Here is a 23,758-nt window from a genome sequence, read left to right as displayed (position 1 = left end):
CCTTTGACATTAAAATTTTTGTTATATAGCGCATATACATTGTTTTTGCCAAAGTTTCTAACAAACAAAATGTCTTGTCAGCATTAAATAAATAAAGCACATCATTCAATGGCCGATCTACTCCTGGCCCAGATCAACCATGGGGAGAGACTTTGCACCCCCCTCGATCATTTCTCGTTAATGTGACGGGGGGGTCCAAAAAGTGGTTTCAATGGTGGATTTCCCAACCCTACGTGTCACCACCTTATTTCTCTGCACCCCCCTGCTAACCACTCGTGGTTTCCTTTCGCCAATAGTGTTTCATCCCACACCTCGACCGTTATCCCCTAACCAATCCCATGTCGCCACCTCACATACCCGTTGCCCACTCATTCTATTCATTTCCATCTCATGAGCTCCCTGCACTGTTATCATACCCATTTATATTCACCCGTTGTAGCTTCACTCCTGTGCATTAAAACCACTATGGTCGTGAATAAAACCATTAGCACTTCCCGACATGTTATAAGTGAACCCATACCTTCCTTTTTATCACTTTCCTCTGACTCTTTTCTATTATTTGTAGGTAAACAGTTTATGCATGACCTTTGCCCATTCCATCGATCTATTAGCAGAATTGCTCTTCCTTTTGTCTTCTAACATGGCCCCAAAAGGGAAAGCTAAAAAGCAGATTGTAGAGGAAATCACTGCTACTTCAACCCAGCTCGACCTTGACCATGTTCCTCTTGTAGACTCACTGTTTAAAATTGCAGAAGCCAACTGTGAGTTCGATTTCTATGAACTACACTTATGGCTCAAACAAAATTACCTAGACAAGCAAGACCCAATCAGATTTTGGGAATCTTTGTTACCTTTCTTTAGTTTCCCAAAAACACATGAGTTCCCTGACCTCATTACTTGGTGTCAAGACAAATATGGCCCTATAAAAAGAGCATTGATGGCTCAGAATGGAGACATTATGATCACCATCTCTACTGAAACCATAAACCAGATGCTCCTAATCCCTCAATTAGACACTCTCAGCCATTTTTCACTAGTAGCACTTATGGATTTGTACCATAAGTTAAACTTTCCACAGAGAGCCCATATTTTTGTAATATTTTTACCTAAAGATGTAGAATTACCAAAAATAAATCCTCCCTACTCATCTTCCATGTTTCCTGAAGCCCCCAAACATTGTATTTCTCTACTTTCCTACTTTTTAGGATATTTAGATGACCAGTACGTTGATGAGACTATCCTTGGTTTCTTTCCATATTTAACAAAGATCAACAACTAGCATTCATGTATAATTACAACCAATTCTTGGTTGATAATATACACAAAACATTCATGAATTTTACTGTATAGGGAGTGTTCAGCTACAACTCTATAATTGTCCACATGTTTCTTTTTCAACAGGATGATCTTTTTCCTATCAAGCTCAACAAACAGGATGAAAAAGGAGTGAATCAATTAGTGATTCAGTGGAAAAAAATAGTCAAGACAACTTCTACCACCTCCTCATTTTTAGAATTTGTAGATACATTCATACATCCAATGGCACAACTCCTCAACAATCAGATAGAGCCAAGGATTGGAGATGAAATTAAAAGTATTTTACACTTAAGTGAGAAGAGTAAAACTAGTGACTATTATTTATACCATAATTACATAGAGATAAGGGTATATGGTTGTGAGCTTGCACCATATAAGCTACCCAAATATGTTCCCATGAGAATCTTTTATCTAGAATATATTAGGCAGATGATCAACATAGATGACCTTCACTTTGTGTCAGGAAAAAGGAAATCTCAATTCAAGATTAAAGCACACTCTGGATCATTCATTTTCAACGCTAGATCAGTTGGTGTTGAGGAAGCTACATTGTTAAAGAAGATGAATTTCCAACCTAGCTTCACCTGGTCATATGATCCTTTTGGTATTATTTCTACTTTGAGAGTTGATTTAAAAATGACTCCTTATAATCATACTCCAAGACCAAAAGTAGAAAAATTCATGAATCAAGAGCAATGGGTTGATGGGACACTTCAAGGGGAAGATGAATAGGTTGTATCCACCCCCATTGAACAGACTCTAGTTCCCTAGAGCAAGCAACAGAAAAGGGTGAGAGAAGAGTCTTCATCTACTAAGGAGATTATGAAAGGTTTTATTTTTCTACAGAATAAGCCAAAGGTTGGCTTGATTACTTCAATAGAAGAAACTCAACCAGTTATAATTAATCTAGGAGATTCATGGATTTCTACGTTAACAGGAGTTAGTGGTTCAACCACTCCTCCTACAACTTCACCTTCTAGAGAGCCTCTAGAAATCATTCAGTCCATAAGAACCAGCTCTTCAGATGATCGGAATATCTTTTCAATATTCCTTGAGATTAAATAGAATAATGAGACTTTAAATTCCAATGCGTATAGCCAATTCTGGAAACAAACTTCAACTTCCTAGCATAGGCTTCTTTCTGCTTTTGATAGTGATAAAGGAAGAATGAAAATGGCTTTCCTACAAGCCCAAATTCCATTTCCTACATCTCCATCAGATTAGAAAAAAAGTCGTCTTTGAATTTGATAGTAGTCAAATTCATCTGATTGACCAAAGGGATATACATAGACAGACTGGTGAGATGTTATTTTCCACTATGACTACTACATCTATGTCTCTTTCTAAACTTATGACTGCCCCATCCAATGTTTAGTCTCAGCTTAAGATAGAAAATTTTTCTTCCTTAGCTAAATATAACATAATAAAATCATTGGAGGATTTTGTAATTAAAGTGGGATATGATCCCAAAGATGTGAAATTTGCAAAGCTAATCCTCAATAAGAAAGATGCATACATTGCTGCATTGAAGAAACAGTTGAAGCTACCTTCTACAGAGGATCCTCTAACAAAGGATATAGCAGAGAATGAACAACAAAAGGAGGACATGCGGAAGCTTATCATTGAGAAAAATATACAACTGAAGAAAATAGAAGAGAATATTGAAGAGTTACTAAAGGAAAAGGAAGCAGCACAACTTGCTATGGTTCCAGTCACAGCAGTCCCAATAGTAGTTGCAGGTACAGAGCCTAGTTCATCATCAGCATCCATTGAGTCTACATCAACAATAGCTAATCCAGGAAAATTATCACAAGAATTGGCCATACAAAAATAGGAAAACTAGAAGTTACTGCAGAAATTCCAAAATTTAGAATTGCAGAAAGTCCCGTAGATTGGAACTCAAGATCTAGAACTCCCACAGATTGGAACTCAAGATCTAGAAGTTTGAGAGTGAGTCCCTAATGGCAGATATTTTGGCCCATGCCAAGGAAAATATTTGGATACAAATTAGCCAATGCATGACAAATGTATGGCCAGCCATACAGATTATTTTTAGCAGCAAGAACTCATCACCAGATGTAGAGCAGTGATAGAAGAACAGAAAGCAGCCTTGAAGACCAAGCCAACAGAATCCACACATATGATCAAATTTTTAAATTCAAAAAGCAGAGAAGAATTAGAAGAAATAAACATCTCTGATAGAACAACTACCATCTTAGAGATTAAGAAGGTATTACAAAAGGAGAATTTGTTCAACCAATTAGAAACTAAATGTCAAACTTCGGATATTACTGTTAAAAGATTTCATTCAAATTTTAATATCTTGAATCATAAAGGACTACCAAGATTGGTATGTCTGAATGATAAATTGATCAAATTAGAGGATTATTGCAAGGAATTGTATGCTATTGCAGTGGACGTAACCAAATTTGTAGGAGTCAAAGGACATATAACAGGGAAGTCCTTTCTAGAAGCCTTGCAGTTTGATTTAATAACCATCATGCATGAAATTAAACATTTATTTCTCACCAAGCCAAATTTTGAGAGATACACAAAAGTGGATGAAACATTTAGAAATATGGTGAATGTGGAAATCCAAAGTGAAGAAAGATGGGATCAATTTTGTGAAACAATTTAGTAATTTCTGATTCTAACAGCATGACAGCTCATTAGTATTTTTAGGCCAGATCATGAATAGATTCCTAAAGGATAGAGCCACCTCTTTAACAGTTTCTCGGTTCTATTATATTGTTCTATTTTTGCAATGTTGTACTATTTTAGTATGCTATTCCAAACAAATTGTAGATATTTTTCATATTTTGTATAAATAACGCCTCCTTTGAGTTATTATGTGTTAAACCCTTGAACAAGATATCAAGCATATTTGTACTAAGCTGGAGAATTTTTTTTTGAATAATAAAAGATTTTGTATTTACCTCATATGGTTTGTTTCTCAGTGAGTTGTATTTAATATTATTTATTCATTATGTTTTCTTCATATAAATTAAGTCTTTTGTAGTTATCCGATTCAAAATTTAACTAAGTTTCAGTCTCATTTTGAATCCTCTGTGAAGTTGTGATTTAAATAAGAGAATAATTTACAGAACTGTTTGTTATTGTAAGTTACTTTTTAAATATAAATTACATCAGATCTCTGTAACAGTTTAATTATTTTTTGTTGATTAAGTAAACATTGTTTTCTTAATTTCTTCTTATAACTGGTTAAGTATTCAGTTTGAATATTAAATCAATTATACTTCTCGAGCTCTACTTTTCCACCCCATTAAAATCAAATTAACTAGGTGTAGTTAAAGAACAACCCTTTATTTTACTTTGAAATCTATCTAAGTTTGAAGCACCTAATTATAAAATTGTTCACTCATCATCCAATCATTTAAAACAATAAAACATTATATATTATTTGGCATAACTAATTGACCTAGATTTATCTCAAAGGAAAACATCAAATTGGTGCTATTGCTGGGGAGTGAAGGATTGAAAGTTTTATTTTCCCTAGGGCAACGATTTTTTCTTTTTCCTTTAAGGTGAATAAAGGATTAGATATAGGTCAAAAACTTTCACCTGGTGATTCTACTATTTCAAGATGGCTCCTTTTAAGCATACTAGATGACGCTCTGATTCTGAGATTGTTAACCCTCTTCCAGATCTAGAGAGACTTATTAGGGAAGCCTCTTTAAGGAGAATACATCAAACCTCTTCTTCTTCTCCAGCATTACATTATGAAGATATATCATTTGTAGATCCTTTTTCATTTGTTCCATCTAATCCTGATTGGACTGAACTACCTCCTAGGGTTTTTGAACTCCATTCAAAAGGGGTATATCTTCCATCAGCCTTTTTAATCCAATCACTTGAGTCATATCAAGTGCCATCTATTCCTATAAAATCACCTTCATCTAAGGAAGAATTGGGTTTACATTTACCTGAATTCAAACCTACAGATTTCATCTCTCCAACTCCTTATTATGTTCCATCAACTTCTACTAATCTTGAAGAGACATTCTCTATCTATTCAAATCCTTTGTTTGATAATAAGGAAGACTTTCCCTCAAGATTTCAAAAGTTGGTTATTAAAACCCCTTTGAAATCTTCAAGGAGGTCTCCTCCTTCTTTCTCTCCTCCACATACTAATATCCCTACCGATTCTTCTTCATCACCTTCATCTTCAACATCTTCCTCTCATTATTTTGAACAAGAGCAAGGAGATACCCAGCTTTCCAAATATCAAGCATTCTGTGAATTTTTTATTGTAGAATTAAATAAGAGGTATGACCTAAGACCTAAATCAAGCCTAGGTATACCTCCTAAATCTACAATTATAATTGAACCTGCAATAAAATCTATTCAAACACAAACTCCAACACCTCAAACTGCAGAGTCATCTACTAAAAATTTTTCATCTGATAAAACCATTTTGACAAATTTTAATATTGAGAAAGAATTGGAAAGAGTCAAGATTCCTATCCCTTTAGATGAACTTTCCAAGAACCTTGGTTATAAAAATCAAGTGTCTAAATGGATACAATCTTCTAGTGTAGATGCCGAGGGAGATATTATCAGTCTACAAGATGAAAAACCATCAGTAGTTTTTGGCCCCAGTTTTGATATGATTGATGAGATTGTTCCACCCTTTTATGTAACTTTAAAGGTCCATGATTTTCTATTGTATAATCACATGTTGGACTCTGGTGCTTCTCATAACCTTATGCTAAAGGTAATTATGGACCAACTTCAGTTAGAAACTACTCGTTCCTATCATGACCTCTACACCTTTGATTTAAAGAAAGTACCATGCCTAGGACTAATCAAAGCCCTGGTTGTGACCTTAGCCCAAGTACATGTTAAGTCTATAATCTTATACATAGTTCTCAATGATATTCCTGCCAAGTTTGGCATGCTTCTATCTAGATCATGTTGTGCTAAACTTGGAGGATCACTTCATATGGAAATGTCTTTTGCTACTATTCTAGTCTATGGAGGTTAACATCTAAGGTTATATAGGGAATTCAAATTCCTCCATATGTTTGCAGGTATGATCAAGAAAACAATCGCCCCATCTATGAAATAGATTAGGATTTTGGTTGCTTTTAGTTATCATTGCAAAATTCATCAAACGCTCAACTTGCCATCGAAAATATAGTTTCCAAACCTAAAATTGAAAAATTAGATACCTAGAAACTTTATTTTGATGGCTTTTGCTCAAAGGAAAGAGCAGGAGCAGACATTGTTTTAATATCACCAAATAAAGAAAATATTACTCAATCATGTAAACTTGAATTTGAAGTCACCAATAATGTGGCTAAGTATGAAGCTTTTCTTCTTGGTCTTGAACTAGCTAAGAGTTCAAAGGTTCAAAACTTGAGTGTCTTTTCTGATTCTGAGTTAATAGTTAAGAAGGTTAGAAACTTGTGTCAAAAAAACCACCCAAGACTTAGGTTCTATAGAAATGAGGTTTGGGATACAATTGAAAATTCCTTCCAAGGATTTAACATAATTTTTATACCCAGAGATGAGAATATGCATGTTGATTCACTTGTTGTTTCAACAAGCTCTTTCAAAATCCCTGAGCCAGTATTGTTGGAATATCATATTCAAGTCAATTACAGACCATAAATTCCTGATAACCTTAAACACTAGAAGATTTTTGAGGATGATGATCAATTAAAATCTTTTCTTCAAGTCATTGATGAATTCTCAGATATGAAAATTGAATAATATCAAAAAGATGTCCATGAATCAAATCAACAGAGCCCAAAAACTTCATTCAGTCCTAAAATTCTTGATCATGATATCATTCAATTATATAATAATTTTATTCCCAAAGAATTAGTTCCATTGGAAAAGTTATTTGATAATAATGATGTCTCCAAAAAACCCTTGTCTAATCCACTTGAAAAACAAATCTAAGAGTGCAATATTGGGACTTTAGATGAAGTGAAAAATGTTAAATTATCATCATATTTGCCTTTGGATGTTAAAAACAAATACTTGAATCTTCTTAAAAATTACAAAGATGTTTTTGCCTGGTCTTATAATGAATTAAAAACTTATGATACATCTTTAATTGAGCATAAGATTCCTTTGAAACCAGAAGCAAAACCCTTCCAACAAAAATTAAGAAGAATCAATCCAATACTTCTTCCAACTATTGAGAAAGAACTTAAAAAACTTCTTGATGCTCATATCATAGTCCTTCTGAGGTATTCTGACTGGGTATCTAACCTAGTTCCTGTTAGAGAGAAAAATGGTGAAATTAGGCTATGTGTAGACTTCCAAAATATGAACAAATCATCTTTAAAGGATAACTACCCATTTCCCAAAATAGACCATCTACTTCAAAAAGTTTCAGGTGAAAATAGGATTTCTATGTTAGATGGATTTTCTGGTTACAACTAGATTATGGTGAGTCAAGATGACCAAGACAAAACTACTTTTACTACTCCTTGGGGTACATTCATGTATTCCAGGATGCCATTTGGACTAAAAAACACTGGAGCTACTTTCTAAAGAGTCGTGGATCTAGCATTTGTTAGTAAGACATCTGAAATTACTGTCATTTATCTAGACGATTTAACTGTTTTCTCTGATTCTGATGAAAATCATTTAAAACACTTGAGTAAGGTTTTTGAGAGGTGCAGAAAATATGGCATATCCATAAATCCAAATAAGTCTCTATTTGGTGTAAAGGAAGGGAAATTACTAGGGCATATTATCTCCAAGGAGGGAGTTATCATTGATCCAAAGAGAGTTTCAACTATTCAAACTCTATCTCTACCTAGAAACAATAAGGAGATATAAACCTTCCTTGGGAAAATTAATTTTCTCAGAATATTTATCCCTAATTATGCAGAGATAGTCAAAGATATAACTGATATGTTAAAAAAGAACAATGAAGTGAAATGGATAGTTTCTGCCAGATATTCTTTTGATCAAATCAAAAAGGCTATATTTGAGGCCCCTACATTAGCCAGTCCTGATTATTCTTCACCTTTTAGCATATTTTCTTTTGCATCAGAGACAACCTTAGCAGTTGTACTTTTATAGAAGAATACAAATGGTGATGACCATCCCATAGCCTTCTTTTCTAAAGTCATGAGGGATGTTGAGCTTAGGTGTGAAATTAATGAAAAACAAACTTATGCCTTAATCCAAGCCCTCAAATCCTTTAGAACCTATGTATTTCATCCACACATTACAACCTATGTCCCTAATCATGTTGTCAAAATTGTTTTGGCCCAACCTGATACTGATGGAAGAAGTGTAATATGGATTACCGAAATTCTTGAATTTGATATTGAGATCAAGACCACAAAGCCGGTGAAGGGTCAAGGTTTGGCTAAATTGCTGGCTGAATCCAATTGCAAAGTATTGGGGATAAAGAACCTTCTCAAATTACACAAAGGGAGAATCCACAAGAACCTTCCCAAAATTTAAAAGAGAATCCACAGGAACCTCCTTTAGAAAAAACCGTTCTCATTCATATAGATCATAAATATCTACTCTTTGATTGGTATTCTGATATTATGCAGTTTCTTAGAGATTTTCAATGTCCAACTGAACTTGACTTGAAGCAATGTAAATCCCTGAAGCTTAAAGAAGTGAAATATTGTATTATCAATGGTAATCTATACTGGAAGGATCTGTTAGTGCCTAAATCTACCTTAGGCTGAAGGAAGGCAGGTCTAGTGTAACATCAAACCAAACTTAACCTGGTAGCTAGCCCTACCAAGTCAGGAGAGGGCTCTCTCCTTGTCAATCTCAATCAAAATATGGAAACTAGGGCTTGAGATGACTGAAATGAATGCTGATTTTAGGCTAGGTAATATTAGGTCAGAGGATTTTGTTTGATTTTTTGATGGTTGGTTGCTGGATCAATTGGAGAAGGTAGCCTGGATCCGGGAAATCAACTCAGGAATACAGTCATGTCTTGTGGGGCAGGGTAGACAAGAGCTTCATGTACTAGCAAAGGATTTGAGGTGGTAGAGTAAGACAACTGAGGAGTTGAGGAGGGCATAAGAAGTTATGAATCCTCTTCAAATAGTGAAAACATTGAAACTAAATGAAATCCCAAGACAAAGCACTGTAAATCTAGTGTATTTTGTCTATTCACCTTGATTCACTTAGTTTAGAAGAAAAAGAGAGATGTGGATACATATAAACATTATAAAAAACTCATTACAAAGAAGAAACAATACACAAAACTCACTGTCACAAGAATCCCACAAAAATAGTTGTGAAACCTGGTTTTATTCCTTGCCAACTACTGATACAAAAAGTTCAATGAGTCCAACAATTCTGCCAAAGTCCAACCTTTACAAATGAATAAAAAATTACATGATATGGGCAAGGAAACTACTAAATCTAGCTATCAAGGTCAAATCCATGAGAAAAGGGGTGCTTTTCAACCATATCTAAACTAAGAACAGGAATATAAGTAGTGGAGTAGCTTGCCTCTAAAACCAAGGAAACCAATTCATTCAGTTCAAAACCACCTTTGACTTGATGTATCTACCCTATTGAGTGTTTTACATCCATAATTACATCAAATTACATCATTCACCATGATAATTTCACCGAGAGGGCAAGAAAAAGTCAACTACAGAGAAAACTAGGCAAAATCTGGAAAAACAGGGAAAACTGGCAAAATTCCTCCTATGTGCAGCACTTTTTCTAGGCCACTTTTGAAAGGCTTCCCGAAGTCAAAATAAGGTGTAGGATAGCTCATTGGAAATTTTGGTGAGTCTACATTCTGGAACAACATGAATTTTTGAATTTGGAGTCCATTTGTACCTCCAAAAATGGAATCTCCCAAGACTGCTTCCTGTGTGGCAAAAAAGTGGCAGAGAGGGCACTTTTTGGGTGTTTTTTTCCCTTTTGGAGACCTAGAACTTGTCCAAAATTCTCAGAAATTTCTGAGCATGCATATTTTTTCACGCTGATTCCAAAAATATAAACTTTTTTGCAAGAAGATGTCCCCAACAAAAGCGTAGCGCACCTATTGGAAAAGCCTGTTTTTTACATTAAAATTTTTAAAATTGATAGAAATTTCTCCAAATTTCTTGAAATTTGGTATGATTGACCCTTGTTAAGTGCTTTGATGGGAAAATGATGCTTCAGCCAAGATCTTTGAGTTTATCATGCTCTTTTTTCTTTCTTAAGGCCCTTTTTCAACTTAGCCTTAAGCCTCTTCATTATACTGTCAACATATTGCCCTTTGTTCCACCGTTCACCAACATTTGGAATGCCTGTTGCTTCTAAGATAGTGGTAGGTGACAAGGTGAAGGAGACACCAACAAGGTTCACTTGGCCATTATGTAGATGAGTGACAAATAATCGGGCAAGCTCATAGCAAGACTGATGTCTAAAAAAAGATATAACAAGAGGACAAGTAAGCAACTCTGTGAGACTGATAGTTTCCTCCCGGATGATCCTTCCCCCTTTGTGTGGATTTCTTGGTACATGAGATTCTCTGGAAGAATCATTGAGAGTTTCCTCTTCCCTCTCATAATCTGAATCTGTCTCCATGCTTATGAATTTGAAGTGAAAGAAGATGAGTATGAAGAGATTTTGAAATGAGGGAAGTGAATGGTGTTATGAATGTGAGATAAGGGGTTTGATAGTGAACTGGATGTAATGAAAGAGTAGGATGTACAAGTTAGGGTTTTGGAATAGGGTATAGGGCTATGGTTTGGTAAATTGGAGTGGGGTTTGGGGAGTGAAAGTTGATGATTTTAGGGAGAGGGAATGGGATTTGACAAGCTCAATATGAATGGAGTGAGAAAGAAGAAAAAATGACTGTCAATAACTTGGAAGAGATGATTTAGCAACTAGCTAGGGTTTGTGTTAACCATTTAGCTAGGGTTTTCTCTCAAGAAAACCAAACACATCCAAGCCACCAAACATAACTTCCCTGAGCAAGGAGGAATGATTTACTTACTTGGAACAGGCATTAATTTGATTTTTAGGAAGTTTGGAGGAGTTTTGAGGAAATCCTGCTTCTTGTAATAGGTGCGTAGCACTAAGAAATAGGTGCACAGTTCCAAGGAATAGGTGCACAGTGCCAGACCAAAATGTAGTGGAAAACCTGCCACAGGTGCGCAGCGCCGATTGTGTGCGCAATGCCAAAGCCTAGGTGCGCAACACATTTTTTTCAGACCCGTTTTGGAGGCCTTCCTAGTGTCCAAATTGGGCACGGGATAGCTCGATGGAAAGACTATAGAGTCTACTTTCCATAACATCTTGAATTTTCCAATTTGGAGGTAATTTTCCCTGCCAAAAGTCTAATCTCCCAAGACTGGTCAAAATGTGAAAAATGAGGCTGCCTAAATGCAGAGTGTTGTTGTAGTCAACTTTTGAAGGTATTCCTCAACTCCAAATTGAGCTCATGATAGCTCATTGGAAATATCTTTGTGTCTTGTTATCATTTGACTCATCAAGCAAGTAATTTGGCCAACCAAGCTAGAAGAAATCTTGATTTTCCCAAGGCCACTCCAGAAGTACATCAAGTCTCCTGAGGCAACTTGTATTTTTACATTTCTCTAAACCATGACACCTATGTAAAAAGTGGAGGTTTCTCTTCCTTGGACTGTTATGGAGAAAAAATTCTCTCACTTTTTCCAAATGCATTTTTTCTTTCTCAGAAACATCATTTGAGTAAAACCTATCTTGATGTGTGGAACAAGGGATTTGTCGAAATGAAGTGAAAAGAAGGGGATAAGGGGCTTCTAAATTCTTGAGAAAATTTTGGGAAGTAGGGAGGGATGTTAGGAAATAGGAGAAAGTGAAATTTCAAAGGTTGAGTGAGGGAAGAGGTCCAAAAGGGCTAAACACAGGCCTAGCCTAGAAAATTGTCAAATTGTAGCAAGAAACTAGGGTTTGTGGGAAAATGAGGAATTTGAGGGATATCAGTGATGGGAAGTGTTTAATAAGGTATATTAAGGATAGGAAAGGTGTATGAGCATCAAGATGCAAGATTTTTTGATGATTTGAGCGTGCAAGATAAATTACCTTCAAAACCCTAGAAGAGGGAAATGAGCCTTACCTAAGCATAACTGAAACACGAACAAGGTGTAAAATGACCCATTGGAACCTGAAATGATGATGAAAACTCTCTGAATGATGGTACACTCATCTAAATGGTGACATGGACCGACATTTGGACAACTTTGAAAGAAGTGAAAACAAACCCTAGACTTAATACCTAGAGACCAAATTTTACTTGAAAATTCACTGAAATGACAAAAATTTACTTTGACACCCTAAGATCACTTTGTAAGAGCATGTTTGATCACTGGTGGAAGGCTTCAAAGACTGACACTAATAGGATCATCTCAATATCCTTCTTCTCTTTTTGACTGAAAATGCAACAGAGGGAATTATAGATCAGTTCCATGCAAGTTTTTGTGGTGGACACTATGCCTGGAAAGTAACAACTTACAAAACTTTAAAGGAAGGTTTCTATCGGCATACACTGTATAAAGAAGTTGGAGCAAGAGTTAGAGGTTGCACACAATGTCAAATATTTTTCGGGAAACAGAAGTTGTGAGCACTCCCTCTTGTTCCAATATTTGTTCAGGCACCTTTTTTGCAGTGGGTGTTAGAAAATTATATATGACGGAGCAACGGAACACATAAAATATTGCAGAAATATAAACACAGAGAACGCATAAAACAAGAGAGACACAGATATACGTGGTTCACCCATTTTGGGCTACGTCCACCCCGAACAACCAGTCCTTCCTTTCTATTATCCAGCAAAATGAAGAAACACAACCTACAACAAATCCGCTATAATATCCTCTGTTTTCTCTCACAGTCTCACCTCTCAGTTTCTCGCTCACAGAATACACATCTATATCTCAGCCTCCAATACATTGCCCTCATACAAAGAGAGGGGTTGCCTTCTAGGGAAAAAAACACTAAACTAAACATAAGTTCTACCGTCAGATCATCTGCCTAATGAACGGCCCAGATTGACTAGTCCCCCTGTGGGGGGGACAAGTCCCCTCCGCACCCCCCCGCGTGGAGGGGTGTACAAAATTCCTGGGGTATACATCTGGCTGAAACAATGACCTTTGAACAATCATGCTCCACACACAACAATCTCCCACTTGGAGAATGATTGTAGAAACTCCATCGCTGCTTCATTTGCTGGACAATGACTCCTCTTTGGACCTGGCTGTTTCTCATCTTCATCGTCATCCTTGAAGACCAATTGAAACTGAGCATATTCTCAGTTTCTCCCTGGTTACTACTTTTGTTAGCATATTTGCAGGATTCTGGCTAGTGTGTATCTTTTCCAGCTTCAACTCTCCATCTTCCAACACTGATCGTATGAAATGGTACTTGAGCTGTATGTGTTTAGTCCTAGAATGAAATGCTGAGTTCTTTGCAAGATGAATGGCACTTTGGCTATCACTGTATAACGTGCCCATATCATGCTCCTTACCCAATTCACCCATAAACCTTTGTAACCAAAGCATTTCTTTACTAGCCTCTGTAGCAGCAACATACTCTGCTTCTGTTGTTGAAAGTGCAACAACACTTTGGATTTTTGAAATCCAACTGACAGTTGTTCCACCAACAGTAAATACATATCCTGTAGTGCTCCTCTTGTTATCCTTGTCACCTGTCATATCTGCATCAACATATCCCTGTAGAGAAATGTTTGCACCACCAAAGCATAATGCTTGATTTGTGGTACCTTTCAAATATCTGAGAATCCATTTCATTGCCATCCAATGTTCCTTTCCTGGATTGTTCATGTACCTGCTTACAACTCCCACTGCATGTGCAATATCAGGCCTTGTGCAGACCGTTGCATACATTAAGCTTCCAACTGCTGATGCATATGGAACTTTAGACATATAATCCATGTCTTCTTGGGTCTTTGGGCACATTTCCTTACTAAGTTTGAAATGGCTAGCAAAAGGTGTACTAACTGGTTTTGCATTGTGCATATTAAATATTTTCAACACCTTTTGTATGTACTCATTTTGAGACAATGTTAATTTGCGATTTTTCCTGTCTCTAGTGATTCTCATACCAAGGATTTGTTTTGCAGCTCCCAAATCCTTCATTGCAAATGAATTTGCCAATTTTCTTTTGAGTACATTTATTTCCTGCATGTTAGATCCTGCAACAAGCATGTCATCCACATATAATAACAATATAATATAGCTACCATCATTTTGCTTTTTCAGATAAACACAATGATCAGAGTGACATCTAGTATAACCTTGTTCAGACATAAACTTGTCAAATTTTAGATACCACTGCCTTGGAGCCTGTTTTAAGCCATAAAAGCTCTTCTTCAACCTGCACACTAGTTTCTCCTTCCTTGTGGCTGCTGCATATATATCTCTTCCTCGATATCCCCATGGAGAAAGGCTGTCTTTACATCTAACTGCTCAAGATGCAAATCTTCAGCTGCTACAAGACTTAAAATAGTTCTGATTGAAGTCATTTTAACAACAGGAGAAAATATTTCATCAAAATCAATACCTTTCTTCTGTGCAAACCCCTTCACCACAAGTCTAGCTTTGTACCTCTGTTTTCCTCCATCTTCTTCCTTCAGCCTGTAAACCCATTTATTCTTCAATGTAGTTTTTCCTGCAGGCAACCAGACTAAATCCCAAGTCTGGTTATGCATTAAGGAGTCCATCTCTTCTTCCATGGCTACCTCCCACTTTTTCCTGCTTTCAACCTGCATTGCTTCTTCATAACATTCGGGTTCACCAGAATTAGTCAACAATAAATAATATAATGAAGGAGAGTATAGTTCAGGGGGTCTACTTATCCTGGTAGTTCTTCTAACACCACTTTCAGGTGTTTGGGGTGCCTGTTGCTGTTGTGGTGGTGGTTGTTGTTGATTATTATTATTTTCAGGCACCTTTACCTTTTCAGTGATTTCATCAAGAACTGCGTATTACTTGTTTTCTTTTTACTGTTTCTTTTCCTGCAACTGATTCTTATACAAGACCTTTTCATTGAATATTACATCTCTGCTCCTAATGATTTTGTGATTTTTGTAGTCATATAAGCGATAACCAAAATCATTAACACCATATCCAATAAAGGTACATTTCTTTGACTTTGCCTCAAGCTTTGTTCTATTTTCCTTATCAATATGGACAAAGGCCTCACAACCAAAAGGCTTTAAAAAGGAGTAGCTTACCTTTTTACCTGTCCATGCTTCCTCCGGAACACCACCATCCAAGGAACTTGAAGGCCCTCTGTTTATTAGATAAACAACAGTATCTACAGCAGCTGCCCAAAACTATAAAGGCAATCTTGCATGCAATCTCATGCACCTTGCACGCTCCATGCTTGTTCTGTTCATCCTTTCTGATACACCATTTTCTTGTGGTGTTCTTGGAACTGTCTTCTCTCTGTGAATTCCATGTTCTGAATAGTACCTATCAAACTCTTTGCTGCAATATTCACCTCCATTGTCTGATCTAAGACACTTCAATTTCTTTCCTGTTTCAATCTCAACCAAAGCTTTCCATTTCTTGCAAGTATCAAATACATCAGATTTATTCTTAATACAATAAATCCAAGTTTTTCTAGTTGCATCATCAATAAAAGTAACATAATAACGAGAGCCACCGAGAGATGATACCTGAGCAGGTCCCCATACATCTGTATGCACAAGCTCTAATTTTTCGCTCTTCTTTTCTTTCCCAACTCTAAGAAATCTGACTCTCTTCTGTTTTCCATAAATGCAATTCTCACAGAAATCCAAATCAACATTCTTCAAACCCGGCAACAAATTCCTTGAGTGAAGAATCTTCATCCCCTTTTCACTCATGTGTCTGAGCCTATGATGCCATAATGCTACATCTGCTCCTTTGGAAGTTAAAGCATTAACAGAGTTAGAAATACCATTGCATAAATACAATGTACCAACCTTTTCTCCTTTTGATATTACCAGGGCTCCTTTGGTGACCTTCCAAGCTTTATCTGTGAAAGTTGTCACACAACCTTCACCGCCTAGCTGCCCTGTCGAAATCAGATTTTTCTTTAGATCTGGAACATGCCTTACCTCCTTTAGTAGCCGTTGGTTTCCATTCTGTTATTTTAGAAGAACCTTACCCATTCCAATAATTTTACAGGGTTTATCATCACCCAAACAAACTTGTCCAAAATCTCCTTGAACATAGTCATGAAAGTATTTCTTATCAGGTGTGGCATGGAATGAGGCCCCTGAATCTACCACCCACGAATCAGTAATATTTTCGAAAGAAAGAATCAAAGCATCTTGTAACACCTCACCTATCACATTTGCTTTGTGATTGTTTTCTTGTTGTGCATCTCCTTCTTTTCCCTTCCGAGATCTACAGTCTTTCTTTAGGTGTCCTTCTTTCCACATTTCCAGCACACTATCCCCGATCTGGACTTGGATCTGCCTTTCCTTGATTTACTGCGATATCTTGAGCTCTTTCCTCTTTCCATTTTTCTTCCCCTAGACTCTGCACTCAAAGCATTACCTGATGTCTCACCGGAGCTTTTCCGTCGCATTTCCTCGCTAAGGATAGCAACAACAACATCATCAAACTTTAATGTACTAGATCCAGACACAGAGTTACTAATGGCCATTACTAAACCATTCCAACTTTCTGGTAATGAGCACAAGAATAACAGAGCTCTAACTTCATCATCAAATTTTACCCTTACTGAACATAACTGACTTGTAACAGTATTAAAATCATTTAAATGGTCTGCAACAAATCCACCTTCCGACATCTTCATATTAAATAACTGTTTCATGAGAAATACCTTGTTTGAGGCCGAGGGTTTTTCATATAGTTTCGACAACGCCTCAATCAAACCCTCTGTCGTTGTTTCCTTCAAAATGTTGAAGGCGACTGATGCAGCGAGGCACAACCATATTTTTCCGAGTGCCTTTCTATCGAGAAGGTCCCTTTCTTCATCTGTCATACCCGTCGGCATCTTTGTTTTTCCGCCCAATGGTAGGTACAGATCTTTCTGATACAGATAATCTTCCATCTGCATCTTCCACAGCAAGAAGTTTTGGTCGTTAAATTTCTCGACCCTGGACTTACCATCTTCCGCCATTGCTCCCACTCGAACAAGGAACCCTTCTTTCCTGCGAGTTTATCAGCCAAATAGACCTTTGGCTCTGATACCAGTTGTTAGAAAATTATATATGACGGAGCAATGGAACACATAAAATATTGCAGAAATATAAACACAGAGAACGCATAAAACAAGAGAGACACAGATATACGTGGTTCACCCAGTTTGGGCTACGTCCACCCCGAACAGTCAGTCCTTCCTTTCTATTATCCAGCAAAATGAAGAAACACAACCTACAGCAAATCCGTTGTAATATCCTCTGTTTTCTCTCACAGTCTCACCTCTCAGTTTCTCGCTCACAGAATACACATCTATATCTTAGCCTCCAATACAATGCCCTCATACAAAGAGAGGGGTTGCCTTCTAGGGCAAAAAACCCTAAACTAAACATAAGTTCTACCGTCAGATCATCTGCCTAATGAATGGCCCAGATTGACTAGAAATTACTATACTTTTACAAGGCAATTTTACATTTGTTTTTAGCTTCGGGGGTGCTGCCCCCGAGCCCCTGTCGGGGGACCACTGGCCCCCGAACCCCCCAGCCAGGGGGGATCGGCCCCCCCACACCCCCTCGCGTGGAGGGGTGTACAAACTTCTTGGTGTATACATCCGGCTAAAACAAAGACCTCTGAACAATCATGCTCCACACACAACAGTGGGGGTTGGACTTCATAGGAGAGATTCATCCATAATCAAGTAATCAACATAGATGGATTCTAACTGCTACAAACTATTTTACTAAATGGGTAGAGGCAATACCTATTAAAAATGCAACTGAAATTGTTGTAATTAAATTCCTTGAGGAAAATATTTTATCAAGATTTGGATTTCCTCAACAAATTGTTACAGACAATGTAGCAACTTTTAGCAGTGTTAAAATGATTGAGTTCTATCAAAAGTATTCAATTCTATTACATCATTATACACCATACTATCCACAGGGTAATGGGCTAGCAAAGTCCTCTAACAAGAGCTTAGTTAAGGTCATTAAGATGACTCTTGAAGACCATAAAAGGAGTTGGGACAGTCACCTGTTGATGGTGCTGGACCCGCCAACATGTAAGGGGATCTCTCGGTAAGAAGTCCCAATTAGACCTCAACCCATTTGGTGTAGGAGTCCCAACAGTGGCTTGTACGATAATGTCTTGATTGCAATTTCGCATGAAGGCAAGTAATATGTCTCTATTGGTAGCAAAGGTGTGACAACTACAACAAGCCAAGGAAGGCGCATGAGAGGTTCTAACACATGGGGGTTAAGATGAGAGTGCCCCTTGGAAACCTGTGATAGCACGAAGTTAATAAGGGAACACATGAACAAAGATGCATCACAACATGGAAGGAAAGTTAGCTATCAATCCAAAGTGATGGTTAAACCAACATCACGTTTCAGAAAGGTTCATGCATACTTATACAGAATAGTCCATACATGCATGGGTAAGCAAACAAATACATATATCATTTAGAGTAAACCAGATAGCATAGAATACAATACAACATATGCATGAAATGTGTTGGCTCTGTTATATTAAGAAGTGTAAGTTCCAGTCATACAATACATCCATGTCTAAACACTGGTTCCGACAAGGGAACATTATAGCCACAACCGCCTACTCTTCCAAACAGATATACTAGCTCTGCGTAGTGGAGAAGCCAAGGCTCGTTACAATATTGTCCAAGCTCTCTCTAAGATAGTCCTATCAAAAGCTCGACTGACCAAAAGCCTTTACAATGAGTTATGAGGTTCTATTTATAGCAAAGGGTGGGGTGACCCTTGACATTCCCCTTTGTGATAGTTCATCTACCCTCATAAACCTTCATCTACTCTATGATTGTTACATCCAACTATCGACACTTGAACTTCCACTTGACAAGACGTTACATTACAATGCACATGTGCCCATGTGAGACAGTATGGCTTGACCAAGTCATCCAAGACATCACTGACACTCAGTCCCTTGTGGTGAGACCAACTCTTTGACATGCTTGTGATGGTGAAGGTGGTCAGCTGATGCCAAGCTTGGTCGTCTGTGATTGTGTGCATGCACTTAATGGTGACATCTTGCTGAAGCGAACTCTTGCCTCCGTTGCATCTAGGTGCATTGGTATGGCTCCTCCATCCAACTCGTCTACTAGCATGAGCATGGTCTTCTTGGGTGCGGCCGAACCGGCAACAAACTGATGCATAGTGTCCATGCAGATCTTCCAGTGTGTTATGGTGGTCATGCGCATCAACTCTCAACTACATGTTCAATTCCATTTGGAATTACTTCTTGTCTTTGCCTCGGTGAGTATGCCAAATGGGTTAGATCACATGTGTGCACACAATGACATGCATGCTGATGAATTTCGTTGCATGCGATCAACAACACCACTCACCATGTCTGCTCTGTGCCAGCTACTGGGATGAATCTATAACTTAACGAGTGAAGTTTCATCCATTTGTGCATGTTGCGCCCCCTGCTGTAATTGTTCCTGCTGCAACTCATTCTCTCGTTTGTGCAACTCTTGTTCTTCCTTGAGTCACTGCTTGAGCACATGAAACTCCTTCTCTATTCTATTCTATGCCTTCACGTGATCTTCATGTCGTGCCATCACCTCATAGCATGAGTCTCCAAATTTTCTTTCACCACAATTAGATCTGCTTGAGCTTGCAACTTTGTTCCACCTCTGTGTTGTCAACAAACTTCCTAGTGTGTTTGTTGCATCCGGTATGCTTCATTTAGTTGTTGTTCATCATGCTTGTTGTTGTGATGATGATGCCATCATATCTTGATTTCCTTCTCTACGAACAACTTGATGTCTTCGTGGGTAGGCAAGTTCATAGACACTTGATCGACTGCATCCCCAAGTGTGCTCTAAATGGTGTCTTCAACTCTACTCTCTTGGAAACCATTGTACCTGTGCTGTTGAGAGGCAAATGAACACCTGTGATACCTAGAGACATGGAAACACTCATGGCAAGTGATTTGTTAGTCGAAAACCAAAATGAACTTGAGAACTGACTTGCAACATACTTGTGTGATAGATCATGAAGGTTGCACAATTTCCGCCGAGAGGTCAGGAGACTAACTGCGAAGACTGCGAAAGGCAAAGTCTGGGCTAACTGGCTACTGGAACTGTGTAATACACAATCCATCCTGGCTGCTAACTGCTGGAATTGTGCAATGTGCAATCTTAGCTAGCAATGGTTACAGGCTCAGTGACTGCATTGCTCAATTTTATGGGCCAGAAGTCACTATCCCTCAAAATTGCGCAATGCAAGGCTGGAGGATAGTCACTGGGAAGAAATGTGCATTTCTTGAGAGGAAGACAAAGCCTTCCCTCTCAGGATTACACAATGTTATCTTGGTGAGGCAAAGTCCGGGCCAAGGCTGCCCTGACCCGCCGACGGGCAACTGAAAGTGAATGTGAATGTGAATTCTTGGAGATACTGAGTGTAAGCATAAGTGAATGATTGTGCATGCAAATGGTGAATGATAGATTCAGAAAATGGAAAAACATGCATGTGGTTGAGGCGCGTCACAGTTTCATGCATGTGATAGCAGTGAGATGTTAATGAAAACTAAAACGGTGCTAGTACAAGCTAGTATGTATCAAAACAATAGCAAGCGCTCACTGAAACCCAGTAGACAACATTCATACAAAGCAAAACACAATAGGTGCCAGGAATGAAACACAAGACATGGAAGGCGAGATCACCCCAAAACTACTAGGCTGAATGTGCCTACGACTCCTAGATGCAATGTGGGATGTAAGAGATGCAAGATTGATGTGAGGAATGAGCTCTGCAGCATGCGATTCATGAGTTTTGATAAAATCGAAGAGGTGATGTGTATGCCACAAATCTAGGAAGAGCGACACTTGGTGGGAGGTTTCCAAAATGATCTTTGCATGCAACCTCTAGCTGCTAAAAGTAGATCCATGAATCAAGGGATACCTTTGCATGCTGCCTTGGGAGAGGCATCCCATGCATGCAAATCAGTTTTTCTCGGTCCCAGAGGGAACTGGTCAACTCAACTACACATGCAAGAGGCCGCTCAACTATTGGGATAAAATGTGCATCTCTGGAAGAGAGCTAGGCTGGCTGCCTGGGAGATTTGCACAATTTCTGGGCAGAGTAGCTGACTGCTGCCTAGGATTGTGCAATTCCTAGGCGGAGCAGCCCTACTAGGAGGAATTGCGCAATTCGCTAGATGAATCTTGACTGGCAGATTTGTGTAATTTAGGAGCCCATCATGCTGCTAGATAGAATTGCACAATTTCTAGAGGGAAGGCTGGATGCCCTCCAGAATTGCACAATTTCTTGAGGGAGTTGCTCAGCCTGTAGCTAGACCAAGTCCAGAAGAACAACCTATGAGGGGAATGCAACAAGATCTGATGGACAGGCTGAAATTTTGCAAGAAAAACACTAAAGCTTGCGTACTTGATGAAGCTAGACATGTTGCTATGAAAGGTTGGTAGGGAGGCTCCAAATTGAAGCTAAGGAAAAATTTTGGTGGGTAGTTGTAGCCACTACAACACTTGGTGACACACTAGTAGAACTCCAGCTCTCTGAATGGACCTTGTTCATGAAAAGCAAGTCTAACACCTTCGGAAGTATTGTTCAGTCCTTAGTTCGTCTTGGTTTCCACACTAGCTTGATTGCAAGATGTAGCATCTGCCAAGCTCTTGGTCGATTGACACACATTCCAAGCCAAGGCAACACAGTTGTTTCCATTGGGGTTGAGGGGTATATTGATGCACAAGCAATATAGTCGTTAGAGTCTTAGTTTCATCTCTAGTCTTGCTCTGATGTTAGTAGGCTTGGATAATACCCCACAGAGTCACATAGGAATACACACATGGCTCTGCTACCAACTAGCCTGGTCAGTACCTCAATGGAGTTACTTGCATCACCTCTCTGCGCAAGAAGCCTTTTTCTTTTTTCGCCTTATTCTTTTTTCATTTTTTAAAAATTTTCATTTTTCATTTTTTCATTTTTCATAATTATGCATAGCACTTATTCATTTCAAATGCGGAAGAGGGATCCTGACTTATTGAAAGCATAAGAGATTGTTCCTGTAGAGAAGTAGTTTATTATACCTCTGACTTGCCTGTTGAGGTTTCCCCCTCACCTTACTCTACTTAACTGAGTTGACAAGGATTAACCCAAAAACAATTGACTAGTGTAGGTGATACTAGTTAGTGCGCAAGCGTTGTGTTTTCACCAAGGTTCACTTCAAACAGTACGTATTTTCCATCAACATATCATGGATTAAAAGCAACAAGTTCTTCATACAGAGGTAGGATGGAAGATAACCAAGTAGTGATAGTTGCACAAGGCCTCTTGTACTTTACCCATCTTGTTTCAAGAGTCATGCATGATTTCATGTGAAACTAACCTACGAATGAAAACAAGAAAACAAACAACAAAGCAAAGCAGAAGCAGAATTAAATGCAAAAGCAAAGTGAGTAAGAAAACAAGCAAGCAGACAAACAAACATGCAAAGAAAGAAACCAAACAAGCATGCAAGCAAGAAAACTGAAATCAAACTCTACTCCTAATCCTAAGCTAACGGTGCATGGGCCTAATCATGTGAAGTGATACTTCCAATGCAGCCATCGGTGCATTGGTTGACCCATGTTGGTGAAGGCATGGTCTGCGAGCAACACGATTGTGCGGACTAGCAGTTGTGAAAGATATAACAATGAAGACAGATACACTCTGAGCTTATAAGCATCCATAGAACAAAAATGAGTGAAAGTGCATGACATGCAGTCTGAGGACATACCATGATGTTGTGTCTCACTATGTGTAGATGATAAGCATACGCACACTCTTGACTGTTATATGAAATAATATGTGAGGAAGGTAGACCACCTATGTTGCGCAAGTGTGCTTGCTGAGTAAGATTCCTTCAATGCATGAGAAATGGGATCATGTGGTTCGAGTGGAGGAAGTAAAATCTGAGTGTTAGATTGATATTCAATGCATACAAATGAGTGATGAGGAGCCTTGCATGTTTGAACAATTTCCTAATCAAAAGTGAAACCAACCTCAGGATAGTGAGGACCTGACATAACCATCGGCTCGGGCTGAAGTGCCTCGACAATTTGGGGGGTTTCATCTTCATTAACAGATGGATCATCGTAGACCAATGTCTTAAACAAATTAATAAAGAGTGAATCAACATCGTGATCGGATGATGGGGTGAAGAGATCACGATAACTAAGATTAGAAAATGCAGGATGTTGTTCGACATCCTCATGATTCAATGAATGGCACAAAGGGGTAGATGAGAAACAAGAATGTTCATCCTCTACATTTCCAGAAAAGATA

This window comes from Pinus tabuliformis, chromosome X, assembly GCF_031772625.1.
Source record: "Pinus tabuliformis cultivar Carrire ecotype Pingquan chromosome X, CPIR1, whole genome shotgun sequence".
In the NCBI taxonomy this organism is placed as follows: Eukaryota; Viridiplantae; Streptophyta; class Pinopsida; order Pinales; family Pinaceae; genus Pinus; species Pinus tabuliformis.
Note: the sequence above shows the minus strand (reverse complement) of the source record.